Raw genomic sequence first — 16481 nt, 5'->3', positions numbered from 1 at the left:
TATAACACGGTGGACCTAGCCTTCACCATGAAAAATAAGAGGGCAGTATGAGTTAGGGGCTTCCATTTGCTTCATTGTTTTTTTCTTTTGAACAGTTAAGGAAAGATACTTCAGGACTAGAATACATACAGTCTAGAACATAGCATATTCCAAACACTTGAAAAATATTTGCTTGGTCAGTAAGTCCATTAATGATTGAATTAATTAGCTGCTAGATGAATATTGTCCTCCTTGATGAACATGTTACTTCCTTTAGGGTAAATTATAATAATTGGTGACAATTCTTTCTTCTTTCTCTGTCATTTCAAGGGTTTGGTGGGCAAATTTTGATAAAGTTATCAAACTTCAAAAACATTTTTATACATATATATGCATTATATTATACATATATTTAAACAATTAATATACATATTAACTTGATTACACTGTGTGTGTGTGTGTGTGTGTTTGTGTGATGAAGCCAGGTTTGCTGCCAAGGGGTTGGAGTCAGGGACAATCTTCAATGACATTAATGCATGTGTGTGTGTGTGTGTGTGTGTGTGTGTGTGTGTGTGTGTGTGTGATGAAGCCAGGTTTGCTGCCAAGGGGTTGGAGTCAGGGACAATCTTCAATGACATTAATGTGTGTGTGTGTGTGTGTGTGTGTGTGTGTGTGTGTGTGTGATGAAGCCAGGTTTGCTGCCAAGGGGTTGGAGTCAGGGACAATCTTCAATGACATTAATGCATGGAAAGACCAGACAAACCATGAGGAAAAGACTCTGGAATCTATGAGAATCTATGAGGTTGCTCTCCTCTAAAGAGTTGAGCCCTCTTTCTGCATGCTTGTCCCTAAGAACTAAAAACAAAGTGCCCCAAACAACAGAGCCCACTGAGACAGGTCCCTTCATGTCTATCTCTTGGCAGCTGCACCAAGCCCTGAAGGTCTGCATGCTGGGCTCTGTCACAGCTTCCTAAGACCCACTAGGGAAGGAGTGCATGAAGGTAAATTCAGGTAGCACACTCCCTCCACAAATAAGAATTCATGGTGGAGGTCTTTGACTGCTTCCTGGAACTTTCCTACAGTTTAAAATCCTGAGCCTGATCCAATTTGTAAAACACGCAGGAACACACAGTTTCTAAGAGCTCTTCAGCTCTGGCGGGGGGGGGGGGGGGGGGGGGGGGGCAGGTCCATATAGAAGAATCAAAGGTATCAAATCCAATGGCACAAAGAGCAGCCAAGCCTGTAGAATGATGCTGTGAGCCCAGCAGTCCTGAGCCAAGACCCTGTTGACCAGCCTGTCTCTCACATAAACCCAGGCATCCCTCTCAGCTGGTGTTACTTCAGAATCCAAGGTTAAAAGAGACTTTAGCAGTCAGCAGTCTGGTCTTGGCATAAATCCATGATACAGAATTCCTGACAGATGGTCATCTAGTCTCTACTCACTTGCTGTGAAGAAGCACAGCATTCCTATCAAGGGAGTCAATATATAAGTCCTTCCATATGCTAAGTCAGGCTCTATGCTTCCTGTATTTCCTCCTACTGGTTCTGATTTGTCTTTAGTATGGCCACACTCTTCTTTCCCCAGACAGCCCTGTGCAGATGTGAAGACACTAAGTCAACACCCCCTAAGTCTCATGGGCCTAGTTCCTGGATTTGAAGATTGTCTAGACTGTAACAGTGTTATTCAGTGCATAGCTAAGTTGTAAGCATATGCTCATGTTCACAGTAGTGAATCCACCATTTGGAAAATTTATTACCAGGGACCTTACTTCACTGTCCTTCTGGAGTCTGGAATTCTTTGGAAATGAAATTTGGTATCTTCAAAAAAAAATAAAAATGAAAACACAAATAAGGAAAAGGGGATAAGAAGTATTGTGTTGGGTGGGGTGATGGAATTTTAGACAGGCCAGGGAAGGCCTCATCTAATGAGACAGACTCATCTCATAGTATGAGGGAGGAGAGAAACAGATGAGTCAACAATGACACCAAGATCTTGACTGAGCAGCTAGAAGAATGAAGAAGACACTGACTAAATGAGGAAGTTTCAGGAGCAACAAGTTTGCAGGAAAATGCCAGGAGCCCTACTTTGGACATCATAAGTTCAAGGTACCTATTAGACATCCCAGTGAACCTGCTAGGTAGGCAGCTGGATAGAGGGATTCCCAGTTGCAGGGGGAAAAATTCTTACCTGGAGATATAAATTGGGGTGTCGGTAAGTGTACAGACAGTATTTAAAGCCATTGGTCTGGATGAAATTTCCACCAGGAAGACAATATATTGAAAAGAAAAGAGGACTCTCCTTTGAGTCACCTCCAACATTTAAAGATTGAGAATATAAGAAGGAACAGCAAAGGGACTAAGAAAGAGAAACAGTAAGGGAGAAAAAGCTGACAAGGGTGGCTTCGTGGTGGTGAAATGAAATGTTTCAAGGAGAAAGTGGTAAGTTGCCAAATAGTACTATCTGTCAAATAAGATAAAGACAAAGAGATGGAATGACCATGGGGTTTCAGCCAGAGGTTACTGGTGATCACGACACAAACACTCTTTTACTTATATTAGAACTTTGTTTTCAACTTCATTCGTTGTCTTTCAAAGGCACTGAAATAACGATCTGTTTTGAGCTTCCCACAGTGATGTCAGGTAGCAGTATTGTGACCCCATATTGACAAGCGGGCTCAAGATCACACAGTTCTGAAAAGGCTAAACCAGATTCACAACTCCCTGAGTCACAAGGGTCTTTCCACTTCCCCTGCCTGGCAGTCTGTGGACATGAAATAATAGAGGGCATTTTCCAAGTTGTCCTCTGTCCTTTGAAAACTATCTCCCAAGAATAAATTTATTTAAGCCTCTCTACATTACTAACTTGGCTTATAACACCCATGGAATAACAAATGCCATTAATTTGCTGTCCACTTAGCACTGTGATGTGCCCTTTTTACCTCTGCTTTTACCCCTTCCCAACTGTGAGGGTTGTCTCCAGTATGGACTGTCTGTGTTGTTTAACGAGACCATGTTGGAATCATACAGTCATATTCTTATTTAATCTGCATTCTTGTTCACCACTTCCCCTTTGCAGACAGCTTTTATGCCGACTTTCTTTTGTCTGTCTCTTAAGGAAGGTGTTGAGACGCTGTGGTGGAGAAAAATTCTTAAAAAGGAAAGTGTTTTCCTAAGTTCCAAAATGCTTGCTTCTTTCGATGGTTGTCACACTCAGACAGCTACAGTGCTCTCTTCTGGTGGAGATGCACAATTATTTCGTACATGCTTCGGATGATAATCTCTGTGCTTATTTTCTCATGACGCAAGATGATTTGGGATGTCTTACATTAGAACTCCAATACGAGAAAATTTTAAATAATCTTGATTATTCTGTTCTAAATGCATTAAAGAATTATTGCAATATATGGGCCATCTAAAGAAAAAGGTTTGCAAGTAAAAAATAATCCTACTTCAAATTTAATTTTACTCCCCCCCTGCCCTCCATTGATCTCCACCCTTGGAAGTGTTCATCAAAACCTTTTCAATTGAAAAGGTGAGAAACAAATCCAAACTTACTAAAGCAAAAAAAAGATAATTTCTTGCCTCCTTTGATGAAAAATCCAGGGCATACAGGGTTTAGCTCTGGGCATGCTGCGTTTAGGAGCTCAAATAAAGTCATTGAAACCCATACCTTGGCTCTGTTCTCCTCCACAGATTTCATGGTCAGTCTAATCAGAAAGGCAAGTCTCCTTTGGGCTACAGAATCTGATATGCCTGCAGCTTTGGCTGAAAGACCAAATCGGGTGCCTGAAGCAAACACTGTGGCCAGAGGGACTATATATGTGATGTTCTTAGGTCGGGAAGCATTACATGTGGTAATAGTAGGTACAGGTCATCTCCTCAAGAGCAATAATAGTAACTACAGCTGTAAACCAGAAAAAGAGTAGAGTTTTGTTACTAAAAAAAAGAGAAAGAGAGGAAAGGGGGAAAATAGGAGTCAACTCCATTTGGGCACCAAATCTAAAGAAATCTTTCTACTGTGAGTGGAGTATTTTGCAAAGGATAGCCTGTTTAGCTAACTGATGGGAAAGGGTAGTAGGAGTTAGCATTACTGAGCATCTTATTTAATTTTTTACATCTCTGTGTCATAGCTGATGCTGTCCTTATTCTACAGATGAGAAAACTGAGGTATGGAGATGTGTAGTAACTTGCCAACAGCCTTGTAACTATTTAGAGACAAAGCCAGTATGGAAGCAGAGCTTCAAGCTCGGAAGTCTATGCTACCCCTCACCACGAGGCCCTGCACCCCTGCCGCTGAGAGAAGGTAAATGAATGAGAGTTACATTAGATGCAGTTGACACTGAATGCCAGCCGTGCAGGCAAGGTAGAAAGCCATCTGTGTGAAGGGGCCAGCTGTACTGTCCTTGATGTTTGTCACACTCTAAACCATGCCTGTTGCCAGAAGCCTGGTCCACAAAATTAAAATTAAAAAAATTTCCTAACACTGAATTGAATGAAGCCCCTTTTATAATCCAAGGAGTCCACAAAAATGGTATTATTTTAGGATATTTTTGTATGACACAATTTCCCTTTAATGTAAAAAAAAAAAAGGTCTGTCCATATCAATTCATGTTAGAATCATGTATGTAAAGGAAATAAAGTAGAAATTTTCCAGTTTGAAATTGGAAGAATAATCATGCTGTCTTCTGTCCTTGGCCAGAGTCCTGAAAGCCTTTTCAAGAAGAGTGAACACAGAGGTGCCTGGGTGGCTCAGTCAGTTAAGCATTCAGCTTTTGATTTCAGCTCAGGTCATGATCTCATGGTTTGTGAGATTAAGCCCCACATTGGGCTCTGTGCTGGCATCGCGGAGCCTGCTTGGGACTCTCTCTCTTTTTCCCTCTCTCTCTCTGCCCCTCTCCCACTCATGCTGTCTCTGTCTCTCTGGAAATAAATAAACTTTTAAAAAAATGTTTTTAATAAAAAAAAAGAAGAGTGAATGCAGATGTGCATGTAACACTAAATGTTGTTGTTACTTGTTGGGATGAGCACTGGGTGTTGTATGTAAGTCAATTTGACAATAAATTATGTTAAAAAAAAAAGATGCAGACCGTTCTTGGCTTCTCAGCTTAAGTGCTCTGAAAATACGCAGCCTCCCTTGGTATTTAGAACTTCCTCTTGGCATTAAATAATTTCCTTGGGAACTGGGGCTAAAAAGAACATCTTAGAGTTCATTAAGTATCATGCCACTTAAACAAGATTTTTAATTTCTCTTGTTCTTCCTTTTGTTAGATAATCAATAACTGCCAACACGTATTTCTTAATGATGTAACTCCCAGAACAAGCCTGGAAAATGATGTCTGATGAACTCACAGAAGTTTCTCCTTATATAGAATGCAAGTCTATGCTTTAAAAGGGATGCTTTTCTGCTTGGATAAACAGAAAAGAAAGCTAAATGTTTCCAAAGTAACTCAGCCTTTTAGCCACAAAGGAAAATCCTGTGCCGAGATTCCAGAATTTCTCTTTGTCTTGGTAATTTTCCAGCACATGTTTTTACTCTTCCAAATGCCACATCAGAATCACAGATGGCAGCATGACTCGAGCAGGTTTGAGCTTCTCTGTTCTTTAATCCAAATCCTAAATTAGACAGAAGTTGATATTAACCTCTCAGCCTCCCGCACCTTTGTCTTTCTCTTCTTGTTCCCGGTTGTTTTCATCTCATTGAGCTTTCAATTGTTTGACCCCATTAGTATTTTTTGCCAGCACAATTAAAGCACCAAAGAGTCTTAGTAATGTCAATACCACTTCCTAGCAGCTCAAGCATTTCGTTTCTTGTTTCAATTTGTACTCCCAAATCTAAACTAATTGAGGTTATCAGAAGAATGCTGGGTGGCGGGCTTTGCCCAGCTTTAAAGGTAGGTGTAATGTTGATAGTACATTTGAGTTTGGGCTTTAAAAATTAAAATATCACACTTTAGGCTGTTTCTATATAGCACAAAATATTCCTCTAACATCCCAACATTTGGCTTAAGATGTTTTCAATTTTTCACTTTTTATCCAGATGCTGTATATGGTTTAGATGGGACCTTAACTCTTAAAACTACAAATTGCATATATGTTTCATGTACTAAGATTTAAAGACATTAATGTCCCAAATTTCAACAAACTACCCAAAGATATGAATCTCATGCATGATACTAAACTGTTAACTTCTTTTTAGAATTCAGTAATTTTTTACTGAATGTCTACTATGTATAAGACTTTGGTCTGTGAAGACTTTGAGAAATACAATAAGTAAGAAGAGATCTGCTCTCAAGTTAATGTCTGTAACAGTCTATTTAACAGGTTAACCCAAACATATGAGAACATATTACTTTGCTGTAAAAAGATTTCTGCTTACAGATGCCAGTGATTCTGTTTGTGTTTTGTTACCAATTTCCATGCATTCGTGTGCTGTAGCATGCAATTCTGGGCTAGCTTTAATGAATTCATTAATTCAACAAATATATAAGCACCAACTATGCTCTAGACATCCTACACGGCACTGAGGATAAAAAGAAAGTTATCTCCTGACTCAAGGGGAACATCCAGTCCAATAGATTTGGCTATCCAAATAAATCCCTAAGTATAATGCAGTATGGAATGGGCCATGGAGGCATGCCCAGGGTGTTCTGGGAGCACTGAATAGAGGCCACTATGCTTACATTTTTAAGTTCCTCTCTGCCTAGTTTCCAAATTTCAAACCTTCTCCTTGCTAGCCCTTCTTCCTCTAACTCACCTCTCCCAGTACTCTAAAAACAGAGACCACTGGGAGAAACACATAATGAGATAGACTTTAAATCTGGCTCCATCGCTGATGAGCTATGTATCTTTGTACAAATTGTTTTAACTTCTCTGAGTCTGAATTTCTCCCTCTCTAACATAGAGATGTTAATGCTTCTGCATAGATTTGATGTCAGCGTGAAGGAGATAACTTGTACGAGGCATCTAGCAGAGAAGCTACATATAATAAATGTGAGTACTCTCTCCCAACAGCCACACCTTCAGTGACCTTATTGGCCATATCTTTAAAAAATTTTTTAATGTTTATTTATTAGTGAGAGACAGAGAGAGACAGAGCATAAGCATGGGAGGGCTAGAGAGAAGGCGAGACATAGAATCTGAAGCAGGCTCCAGGCTCTGAGTTGTCAGCACAGAGCCTGATGCAGGGCTGGAACTCACAAACTGCAAGATAATGACCTGAGCGGAAGTCAACTGACTGAGCAACCGAGGCGCCCCACTTATTGGCCATATTTCATGTCTGGCCTTGTTAACCAGCCTGACTTATAATGTCCACAGCCAATGTTTATTGAGTCACAATGAGCCAGTTGTCTCAGTTCATCCTCACAACCACCCATTGAGTACATACAGTCCAGCCAAGTGTTCTTACCTTCTCGTTCCCACCAAAGCCAGCACACTGTTCTTCCCATACATTCCTACTACTATCTACGAGTGGTCTATGCTCCCAGCCACCTCCTAGCTTTGTAGGCTCTTTCATATTTGCAGTCTGACAGATCCACACTACCTTCTTGGACTGCCCCTTCCTATGCATTACCCCCTATTTGAGGCCTTTTGCTGTACAAGTGTTCAAAGAGTTCCCAGGCACCAGGCCACAAGGAAGACCATATTGCTAGAACAATAGGATTCCTTCTTCATAGTCTTTTCCTATTTCCTTCTCAACACCCCCCCCCCCCACCACCACCACCACCTCTGGTCCTGGCCAAATGCCTCCCAATTGTTGTAACCAGCCTTGTGATCAATTTCTGCCAAAGTGATTCTGGCTGGGATAAGCACATAGAAATGCTTTAAGGCTTTCCTGTCTGCTAGTTGCTACGTAGACTTATTTAGAAAGAAGAAAACTTGCCATTTAACTATAGCAAAAAGTAGAGTCTGTTTAATGTTACTAAGGAAAGCACAAGATGCTTCGGGAAACAGATGCCACAGAACCTCGAGGAACTCACCTGGCTCCTCACTATGTCTTTCATAAACCACATGAAGAGAAATTTAAGCCAGGAGGCCTTGATAATCCCAATAATCTCTTACTGGTTATCTCACTATTTTGCTTCCTGAAGCATCTATTCTGTTTCCATTTCCCTTTTCTTTAAGGAAAAGCTTTTTTTATGTGAACAAGCAATCTCTACCGTGATCCCCCACCAAAGGAAAGCAAGGATGGGCTAGAAACTACCTGGATTCTTCAATCTGTGGCAAGCTTTTTGATAAAATTGATGCCAAAAGCCAAACATCTCAGTTTGATAATGATAGCTCTTAATCACTAACATTATAATTTCAAGTTGTAAAGACCCTTCCGACCAACAACCACACATTTTCCATTCGGTTCATGGTTCCTTGGAGGTGAGGCACTTGGAGGGTCACCACTTGAGGTGTGCAGACTAAGCTATCTTCCTAGTGGCTTGATGGCATATCTGCTGTTAATTACTGACATTGCCTGACAATCTGAAATTAAAGAAATCAGTATCTCATGCATTTCAAGGGGTGGTGTTAGCCACTTCAGAATATTTCTTCCACCAGCTTCTTGTCATCTGAAAATCTGAGGAAATTTTATTTGGCCTACAATCTATCTTCGGTCAGTCTTTTGGTCAAGGTTGTTAACTTTTTCAGTAATTGCTCAACCATTTTAATTCTTTTTTAAATATTTTTAACATATCTAACAACATAAAATCATTTATTTTTAACTTATTATTATCATAGCACTCATTACAATCACTTTTAGTCTAATAATAAATTACTATTGCATTCAGTAATGTGGTTGTTATAACATGTATATAAAAGCTTAGATGTCTTAGATGTCTCCAAAGCCAATCAAACTCATTTTCTCAAACCCAAATCTAAAATGTATTCTTCAACCAGTGTTTGTTAACTCCATAATTTCCCCTCCTCTGTTTTGTTACTCAAGCTGGAAATGTGGAACTTTTCTCACTCTGTAACCCTCTACCTCAGGCCCCTACCTCAATATTAGTCATTAGGATCTATTGATTCAATCTCCCAAATCTCCCAAAAATCTCTTTATTTTTAACTTCTTACCATCTTTCCTGCTGCCATCTAGGCCAACCAACTATAATCATGAGGCCTACTCATTGGTCTTCTAAATCCTTTTTGTCACTTTAATTTATTTTCCAATCTGCAGCCAAAGTTAACCTTAGAAAATCTCAAATCTTTTATTTCACTCCCTTACTTAAAATCTTCAGTGGCTTTCCATATCTATTATCTGTGTTTAATACTAGTAGGCCCCAAACAACCTGAAGCCTGTCCCCTTTTTGTTCTTTGCTTCTGACCTTTCTCAGCCTTGTGCTCATTTCTTGGCCACATTGGTTGGTCCAAGCTCTTTTCCACATCAAGATATTTTCAAATATTTTTCACTTCCTGGAACATTCTCCAACATTCTCTTATGTCCCCTTAACCAAGCTAACTCTTATTTGTCTGCAGGATAAATAAAACAGCTAAAATGTTCATTCAAGGTGGGGGGGGGGGGCCTGGGTGGCTCAGTTGGTTAAGCGTCTGACTTTGCCCCAGGTCAAGATCTCATGGTTTGTGTGTTTGAGCCCCCTGTTCGGCTCTGTGCTCAAAGCTCAGTGCCTGGAGCCTGCTTCAGATTCTGTGTCTCCCTCTCTTTCTCTGCCTCTCCCCCACTCGTGCTCTACCTCTCTGTCTCTCAAAAATAAATGAATGTTTAAAAAAAATTTTTAGGGGCGCCTGGGTGGCGCAGTCGGTTAGGCGTCCGACTTCAGCCAGGTCACGATCTCGCGGTCCGTGAGTTCGAGCCCCGCGTCGGGCTCTGGGCTGATGGCTCAGAGCCTGGAGCCTGTTTCCGATTCTGTGTCTCCCTCTCTCTCTGCCCCTCCCCCGTTCATGCTCTGTCTCTCTCTGTCCCAAAAATAAATAAACGTTGAAAAAAAAAATTAAAAAAAAAAAAATTTTAATGTTCACTCATGGAATATTTACTTCCTTCATCCATCCTATTCCACAAACACACTCCCAACTAAGCTTCCAGTTCTGTTTCTATAGTACCCTGCATTTTTCCCTCATAGATCAGTCAAGTCACAATAGTAATCACTTGTTTACACTTGTGTTCTTTGTGGAGTGGTAGCAGGTAGAGACCTTAATCCACAAATCCAGATGTGCAAGCAATAAAGCATTGCTTTGTTTTCTTTAAATTAACTTAAATCCAACACTGCTTAAACAACTTGATTCCAAATCCCACCAATCTGCAGAGCTAAGTATCTGTCCTCTTTTCCTTAGTGTCCTATAAAAATCCAGGTGAGGCATCTTATTCTGTCCCAAAGCATTGCAGAGGCCTGTCTTGTTTTTGGTATGCACTGAATACCGTACCACTTTTTTGCCCTTTTGACATTGTCGCACATGGTCTCTACCTGCTTTGTACCTCTCTTGAGACCCAGGAAACTTTACGGAGGAGAGTGAAAAGTCCATGTCTAGGACTTGAGTCTCTGGACACACTTTGAGTCCTGCCATTGCCCAAGGGTGCTGCCAAGGAAAAGGGTTAGGGTCATTCAACTGGCAAACCCAACAGCCCTGCTCCCACCCTAGTCTGGGAAATCAGCATTCTTTCTCAGTGACCTTGACAGTGTTCTACTCTCCCCATTTCTCCACTCTCTATGAACACAGTCTTTCAGAAAGAGGGTAGCTTTCAAAGAATTTCTACTTTCTGCTCTCAAAAAGAAAGCTTGTAGCAAGAAACAAAATCATCTGCTGACAATAAGGAAATGACCAATGGAGAAGGAAAGAACATACAAAATAATGTGTATAGACAATTCATTAGGGCAACTCTTGCCCATAAAGCATGTTCAACACACATATTTATTGAAAGAATGGATGGATTTGAATTAACACATAACCCTATCATATGTTTCATATGTGTCCAAGTGTGTTGACAGACATGCCTACATGTACAGAGGGAGATAAATGTGAGGTGATTTTTATGGACAGTAAGGAGGCAGCCTTTCTGTTCCCTGTGTTACCCATCATAGCACCACATCCAGTGCCATGGCCAGCTATGCACTTGCAGACACAACCACAGTCATTGTGGGAAATAAAATAAGAGGAAAATTAATAGGTATCATAGGAGAGTTCTCCATAATACATGAAGCCTAGGATGTGTTTTCCATAGGCTAATAGCAGTCTGCCTTCCCCTACAAGGTAGACAAGGAGTGTGAATGATTGGAAGATAGAACTGGCTGTAAGACATCTTTACCATGTGTGAAGCCGAATTGGGTATTCGGGGTATAATCAGAGTTTAAATCAAGTAGGATCTAACAAATCATGTACTATGGTACTTAGATAACCTTCCTCTCAAATACACAGAATATTTCTACTTCCCTCTGCCATAATTGAGATAAGTTCAGAAAGATTTATTACCCTTCTTTATAAACGCCAGACATGGGGGGCAAGGGAGAGATAGAAGCTGATTCTGACGTAGTTCCTCAACAGGATTTCTTATTTTTGCAGAAGATACCCAGCAATTGGGCTATGCTGGCAGAAATTTGTTTCAACTCTCTAAAGCACCACATTGTCTAATATGTGGTTGATGCTTAAGAATATCAAATAAAGAACAATCATTTCCTGGGAATTCAGCTCTCTCCCAGCTATGAACAGTTGGATTTTGCAAAATGTGTTTGTTTCTCTAGCACTAAAGCCGATCTGGACTTTGGCAAGGCACCTATCCTATAGGACTGGTTCTTTTAAGAACAAGCCCCAAGCTCCCAGAAGCACATTTGCTCAAATGTGAGTGGGCTGCAATTCAAGTAATTTGCTCCCTAGCGCCTTGTGACAATCTTGTTTCTGTTTCTGTATTCTTTCTCCAGCTCCCCTCCTGCTTTGCCCCTAAAGATTGATGCACCATTTCATCTGCTTTTTCAGAAATCTAGTTTCCTTTTCATGTCCCACTTCTGGGCTCACATACTGTCTCCTAAGCCCACTATTTCCATGGACTGATAATCTTCTATAGAGTCCCCCATCTTGCAAAAGATTCATATTTGGACCTCCAAGATATCTATGCCCATTTATAGCCCCACTCGATGAGCCCCAGACCCAATCCTAAATTAGGATCCTAATTAGGTTAGGTTACATAATCCTGTCTCGGAATCAAAATCTTATCTTTAGGTTCCATGGTGTAGTGGTTAGCACATCTGCCTTATACCCAGAAGATCCTGGGTTCAATTGCCAGTGGAACCACAAAGTTGCTTTAGTTTCCATTCAAAAGAAATTTGGTGAACCCTGTCTCAGAATCTGAACCTTTATCAAAGAATTTTAATACTGGATTTCTAGTTTTAAAAGAATCTCAGGATAACAAGGTACAGGGCTAGCCTGATATAGACACCCTGGCTATCAGTCATATCCAATTTATTTCAATCACTGGTAAAGCCAACTTCTTAAACCAAGATATTCAGCTTTCTTTAAGCAGACTCCATTATTTAATATTTAAGCTAGTGCAGAATCATTTTGTGTGTGTGTGGCACACACTCTGAACACCAGGCAGAAAAAATTACTGTTATCCTTTTAGTCTGAGGATATAGGACACATTTTTCCACAGGATGATTTAGGTGTTAAGAAAAATATATGCATCCGGACACATTAGATTTAGTGACACAGTTGACAAGTAAAGGCACATCTCCATCCTCTGCACCATAAGCTCTTCCTCAACATAATTATGACAAGGAAATGCCCAACTCACACTTACCAGGTGAATAACACATTGCATAAGTCATATGATGAATGAGGATAAAATCAAATCACAGAGCATTACTGGAGAGAAAAATAACATCAAAGTAGAATCCAACCATAAAATTACAGCCAAGGATGCTGTCACAAGTTAGCATGGCTAATGGAAATAGCAAGTCTAACAATTGTTGCTCATGGACCCAACCATCCTTTTTCCACCCCACCCAGACCATCTAATCCACCCTTACCTTCAGCCCTGTTACATCATCAGAAACCAATCCTAGCCTTAGGAATGGGTTTTAAGAAATTATAAACTAATATGTGGATGTGATACTCATACAAGCACTGACCTTGCTTCCTAGAACACAATCCACAATCGCATCTGGGTAGTTTTTTTCTGCTCACTCAAATTTTACAAAAATATGGCTTTTGAAACCAAATGGGTATAAATTCTAATCTTATTTCCATTAAGTAAGCTTTACTTCTGATCCATTGCCTATGAAATAAAGATAAAATATTTATTTGCAGAGTTTTATAAGCATTCAGTAGGATAATGTGCCTAACAAAGAGTCAAGTACATGGTATATGCTTAACTTGTTGCTTTTTAAAATTCTCATAACTACCATTCTTTAGGTTTCCATTAGTTTAGTTTGATACCTTGTTTGTTACAATTTTTAATATCTCATCTCAAAAATTGCAACACTCTAATTAGGCATTTATTCCTCTAGGCCTTCACTGTGCAAATAAAGTATCACTAGTCACATGTGGTATTTAAATATAAATTTTAATTACTAGTTTTAAATAAAATTAAATATTCAATTCCTCAGTTGCACTAACCACATTTCAAGTGCACAATGGCCACATATCGCTAGTGGCTACTGTACTGAACAATACAAATAGCATTGCCATTATGGCAAAAAGTTCTATGGGACAGCACTGACACAGATAATATCTAAGCACCTTACACTGTATTCCATTGATTAGCTCTGAAGCATTTCATAACCTTTTCCTCAACATGTCAACAGATGACAAGTGCCCCAGAGACCATCTGCTTCTGTAACACAAGTTTTTAAACTTGAAACTTGTTCACACTGTGGTCACTCATTCTTTCTATGAGTTTCTCTTAAAAAGCCTGCTTTCCCAGGGGCACTGGGTGGCTCAGTCAGTTAAGCATCAGACTTCAACTCAGGTCATGATCTCATAGTTTGTGAGTTCAAGCCCCACATTGAACTCTGCGCTGACAGCTCAGAGCCTGGAACCTGGAGCCTGCTTTGGATTTTCTCTCTCTCTCTCTCTCTCTCTCTCTCTCTCTCTCTCTCTCTGCCTCTCCCCAGCTCATACTCTGTCTCTATCAAAAATAAACATTTTTTTTAAAAAGCCCTCTTTCTCCTCTAAACTTCCTCCTAACCAAGGCATCTGTTCACATACAAATTATCTTGTTTCCATTGTCATTAAACATTGCATCCTTTTTTTAAATGTTTATTATTTATTTTTGAGAAAGAGAGAGTGAGCAGGGGAGGGGCAGAGAGAGAGGGGGACAGAAGATCTGAAGTAGGCTCTGTGCTGACAGCAGAGAACCCAATGCAGGGCTTGAACTCATTAACTGTGAGATCATGACCTGAGCCAAAGTCAGAGGCCTAACTGACTGAGCCACCCAGTGGCTTAATGTGCCCCATTAAACATCACATTCTTGGGTACCTAGGTGGCTGCATTGGTTAAGCACCTAACTTCGGCTTGGATCATAATCTCACGATTTGTGGGTTCAAGCCCTGGGATGGGTTCTGTGCTGACAGCTCAGAGCCTGAAACCTGCTTCAGATTCTATGTCTCCCTCTCTCTCTGCCCCTCCCCTGCTCGGGCGCTGTTTCTCAAAAATGAATAAATGTTCAAAAAAATTGTTTTTAATTTTTTAAAATAATCACATTTTTAAATTCAACTCTGAGTTCAATGAACTCTTCATTTACAGGGATCTAAATTTCAGAATATTTAATAAAATAAAGTTAGTCATGAAATTAGATCACTAATGTAAATTTCTACCCAAACTGTTTAGGAGAACTATGTCAAGCTAGCTACAAAGAGCTCAGGTCATGTTTTTCTTTATCAAAGTGAAGAAGTATCTAGTATTTAGTGTATTTAGTATTTAGGGCATAAAATATAGAAAAATAAAGCAAACTAAGCTGTAAAATCCTATTCCCAGAAAATCTTCAATATCTTACTTATGTGCAATAAATATCTAAATATTTCCTAAGTTATATTAAAAAAAACCCACAAAATTTCCTTTTCCCCCTACCAGCCTCTATGTGTGTATGAGGGGCGGGGAGAGGGGAGCCAGGTGGCAGGGGGATTAGGAGGGGTGCTAAAGATAAAACAGAAGAATAGAAACTAGCTATAAAATTAGCAATGAACAATTTATTGCAATGCTTGGAATATTATTTTTATAACTCTGTAATATGACTTAATGTACCAAAGGGACAAGTTATTTCATATCTACAATTTGTGTAGTGGAGGTCTGTTCATCTTTTAAAAGACATATACTCTGTTAAAAGGTTAATAGTATGTATAGATTTTAAACTGAATGTCAAATGAAAAAAGAAACTCATACAAAAAATAATGGCCCAAATTAACGCTGTCAAAGAAGAATATTCTGGTGATTCAGAACTTGGAGTCAAAAAACCCCGAATATTTGTCTACCCCTGCCCCCTTGTGGTGGTATGTGCCTCTTAGGTAAAACAGCAAATTTTTTATAGATTTGAAACCCAACACGTCAGTTTTGAAAACAGAGAAGAGAGAATTAAAGTAGAAAGGAATTATTATATTTAATACATAATAAAATAATGTTATTTCCATTAGAATGCATGTTAGTGTAACATCTGTGGTTAATTTTTAAAAGCTGCTGTACAAGAATAGTTATAAATGCAAAATCTAAATTTGTCTGAGACAGAAAGAAATAGCAAAATTATGGTTAATTTTTATTTTAGGTGTTCAAAGTCCTGTAATGGTAATTATACAGAACTGTGTTTTAACCATAGACTACAAAGGATTATATGATATATGTCATTCACCCAAGATGATGGATGTTTACTGAAGATCTACCATATGCTAGGCATAGGCTTATATTTTGGGAAGCAAATAATTGTTTGGAAAAACAATAATAAACAGTCTTTTCCCTCATGGAGTTTATGCCTTGTGGAGAAAAAATACAAGCAACATATAATCATACTAAAAAATTACAATCTCCAAATCACGTTTGAAGAAGACAATATGATCCTATGAGAAGAAATATATCTAGCAGAGGGGAGCCTAAAAAATAGAAGAGCATTTTGGAGGCTGTGCATTTGGAGGCAGGGAGTATATGAGAACTCCCTGAGTTCTCTCTGCTCAGTTTTACTGTGAACCTTAAACTGCTCTAAAAAATAAAGTCTAGTTTTAAAAAAAAAAAAAGGAGAGAGAGAGGCATTTCATAACAAAGGACACTGGGGTAGGTATAAAGAGGCATGCACAGGAAAGCAAACAGGCAAAGGTTCTGGGCTGAACAGTGGTGTGGCATATTCTAGAGTCTGAAAAGGCCAGTCAATGCCTGGAGCCCAGAAAAAGAATGAGTCCTCCAAGAAACCCAAAAAGGTATCCAGGGGCCAAAAATTGCATGAGCATATGGGCCATCTTATGAATTTAAGAGTAATAGAAAGCTATTAAAAGTTTGTAAGAGTAATAGAAAGCTATTAAAAGGTTTTAAATAGGGTGGGGCACCTGGGTGGCTCAGTTGGTTAAGTGTCCAACTTCGGCTCAGGTCATGAT

General features: G+C 39.5%; 1 long non-coding RNA gene and 1 other non-coding gene across 2 annotated transcripts in view; one reads left to right on the top strand and one right to left on the bottom strand.

The window, feature by feature from the left end:
• The window catches only part of LOC125172029 (uncharacterized), a 201739-nt gene that overhangs the window by 172244 nt on the left and 13014 nt on the right, over positions 1-16481 (bottom strand). The gene's annotated exons all lie outside the window — the stretch shown is intronic.
• Positions 12129-12201, top strand: TRNAI-UAU (transfer RNA isoleucine (anticodon UAU)). The gene has a single exon. It is a non-coding gene; the product is annotated as a tRNA-Ile (tRNA).

Source organism: Prionailurus viverrinus, chromosome C1 (genome assembly GCF_022837055.1).
Source record: "Prionailurus viverrinus isolate Anna chromosome C1, UM_Priviv_1.0, whole genome shotgun sequence".
Lineage (NCBI taxonomy): Eukaryota > Metazoa > Chordata > Mammalia > Carnivora > Felidae > Prionailurus > Prionailurus viverrinus.
Note: the sequence above shows the minus strand (reverse complement) of the source record. Positions and strands in the feature narration are given on the sequence as shown.